The sequence below is a fragment of the Petaurus breviceps genome, unplaced genomic scaffold (assembly GCF_028583685.1).
Source record: "Petaurus breviceps papuanus isolate PSGF00001 unplaced genomic scaffold, PetGlider_PUasm1.0 90603, whole genome shotgun sequence".
In the NCBI taxonomy this organism is placed as follows: domain Eukaryota; kingdom Metazoa; phylum Chordata; class Mammalia; order Diprotodontia; family Petauridae; genus Petaurus; species Petaurus breviceps.
In genome coordinates, this window is record NW_027187284.1 from 54,766 (window position 1) to 57,879 (window position 3,114).

Consider the following 3,114-nt stretch of genomic DNA (forward strand, 5'->3'; position numbering starts at 1 on the left):
TAAAATGACCTTTTTCCTTTTCCCTCCCCACCAATTCCCCACCTTTTTGTCTGTCTTCCACCTGTAGATATATTTGAGCAAAGAAAGGAGGGAAATGTTGAAAAACAGTTTTCATTTCTCTGAATAGAATGTGGGACTCTACCCTACATTTTTACTTTGTGAATTCCTAAAGGACAAGTACAAATGAAGGTCAACTTTTGTACATTCATACAGTGATGCTTAAAGAATTTGATTTTGGTTTTGATATTTCTCATCACTTCTATAATCTCCATTTGTCTTCCCAACTCTCAGTTTCAATTTAGGAAAGATTAACATTTTCATTTTCTTCTAAGCTTCCAGCCCTGAAATTATAACAGGATGAAATTGCCATATCTCTTGCCTCCAAAGATCTCGATGGTCCCAGGCAAAATTATGAAGTAGGTGAAGATGATCTTTAACAATGGGTTCAGGGCTCCCTTCCTCCTTTCTTACTTCTTCAGGTATCTAGTGTCTTCAGGCTCTCCTCTTGCTGTCGCTTAAAACTAAAATGTCAAAATAATGAAAGTTTAGAAATGTCACCATTTTGAGCAGAGTTTTCATTTTGATGGGAGCAAAACCTTAAGCTAAAGGAGTAAAGTTCTGACCCTTGGTATTTCATTTCAGCAGTCGGTGTGGAATGGAAAGATCTGGTCTTTCTTTAATAGATATAGCTGATTTTCTGCCACCCAGGTTTATGAGGCAGCTCTGTGTTTTCTTTTCCATAAACAGCAGCAGCCTCAACAGAAATTGGGGAGAACAGAGGACCAGCAGAAAAAGTGAGCTTTGAGTCAGCAGGTGTGTCTACTCCTAGTATTTGGCTTTTCAACAGCAGTAGTACAATAGCATAGTGGTGATGTCATGGTGTGTCTGGCGTCCTGCCGTGCAGATCCTCTTGGTGAACAAAGAGCAGCATTATTTTGAGCTGGCTAAGAATGCCTTGGCCCAGGTCCTCTTGCAAAACATCAGGAACCTTGACATGGTAGTGGTGTTAGTAGCTGGAGCTTTCCTCAAGGGAGAGTCTTTCTGGACTTCTTGTTTCACTATATAACCAGAAGGAAGTTTGCCATCCCATTGGTTGGGTGACGAAGATGAACTGCTAACAGAATTTTCATGGCAAGGAGGTTCTGACCCTGAAATCACTGAAATTCAGATCTGGAGTGAAATTTTCACTGGGGAGAAGCATGATGGGGGAAAAGGGTTGCATAGATTTTGATGGGTACTCAAGGTGCATTTGATAGCCATTCAATGGGGAAGGACTATGCCACCATATTTTCCCTCAGAAACATGACTAGCTCTATCCAGATTTATAATTTGTCTCAGAACATTCAGGAGGAAGACATACAACAGTTGCAGCTGTTCATAGAGTACGGTGGTATGGCAATAGAAAAAATTTTCCCGAAGCCCTTCTAGATGCTGATGGTTTTGATTGGAGACTGAAACTTTCCTTAGGAGTATAACTATGGACTTGAGGGAGGAATGACATATCTGGAGAAACGCTTGCAGGTGAAGGAGCAGCAGCATGAGGAAATTCAGAACATCTAAAATCGCATTTGCTCCTGTTTTTACCAATGTCACCTGCTTTCTCCTACCACATCCAGGGCTCCAAGTGGCCAGGAGTCTGATCTTTAATGAAGAATTGAGAGCCATCACTCCTGAATTCAAAGAACAATTACTGGTACCTGGTACCATTTGTGTTGGGTGCAAGCAAGTTAATGGAAAAGGAGATCAACAACTCCAAAGTCACCCGTCAGGTCTGCTGGACTATTTTAAGGCCATTTAAGGTTTACCAAGGAGGTCAGCTTTACCTCAAATCAATGCTTCTATGGAAGCCAACAATTTAGCTGCTGTGGCATCTACCAAGGACATGTATTAAAGCAACATGGAAAAGGTCTGCAAAGGGGAGAAGCCCTACCTGGTCTCTGACACCCTGCAGTAGAAGTATGACGACTTCTGGAAGCAACTTAAGTTCTGGATCAGTTTAAGAGGAGTGAGAATATGGGGGTCAAGGACTTCAGCCTGTGATACAAGAGGGTGTTGGACCAGGAGGTTCAGGAGCTGTGCAACCATGTCATTCACATTCAGCTCCTGCTCACCGTCTGTGCTCTACAGCTTCATCGTGATGCTCTAAATGATCTCAAGCTTCACAGAGTTCCTGGAACTCAATACTGCCACCAAGTTCTGCAAGTGCATGCTGGACCTGCTGCTCATCTCCCTGCTGACCTGGAGTTGTTTGGTACTCGAGCCAATACTGCGAGCTGGGCAGCACCATCAACTCTAGCATGGAGTTCTTGCAGCAGGCTACCATGTCATGAGTAATTCCACTCATGAGGCTGCCTGGGCAATGAGGTGCAGGAGACCATTCGTGCATAAAAAATGCCAATAAAATGGGTACCTGGCCCAAGCAGGTTGTGCTACGATGGCCCCAATGGGCCTTCTGCAGCACCTGTGTGCGGGAGGGACATCCCAGAAGACTCAAAATACAATGTTGTAATAAACAGAGCAGATTTTTGCCTGTGGCTTAAACTTCCCCCCCACCCCCTAAGCTATCTTATTTATATCTGGTTATTTCCTATGTTTTTGTTCAGTTAGATGGATATAAAATCCCATTTTAAGCATGCCCATTTAGACTTCCAAGTTGAAGGTGGTAAGGTCTACATATAGAGACAATGAAATGAAAGGGTGAGGTCCTGTCAGATGTAAATGATGTGTTTCATACCTTGGAAGGGATTCTAAGGCTTTGAGTAATTTAATTGCACATAAAAGGTTAACTGGAGAGAGTGAACTTGATCTTGGATATACTCTGCTTCCATTCCCTTGTCCCTATTAATTTTGCATAAGACGCAATAGGATTCTGAGAAATGTATTGTCATTATGAGTTAGGGTGGGGTCCCTCAGTGGGATCCCAGCTCTGAATGAAGAATAGTTGTGGAATAGGGTATTTTATACCTCATCTACATTCTACCTTCATCTTGAGAAGTGACAGACCTCAGAAATAAGGCTCCAAGGGAGTGAAACTGGAAAGGCTTCTGCCAGTACTAGGCTAAGGTCTCTACCTTTCCTGAAAGAGCACTCCTGGCTCCCCTTATTGGTGTTACT

General features: G+C 42.9%; 1 pseudogene; it reads left to right on the forward strand.

Moving 5' to 3' along the window:
* The first annotated feature begins 871 nt into the window (after positions 1-871).
* Positions 872-2,401, forward strand: LOC138142795 (atlastin-3 pseudogene; annotated as a pseudogene).
* Positions 2,402-3,114: the final 713 nt, after the last annotated feature.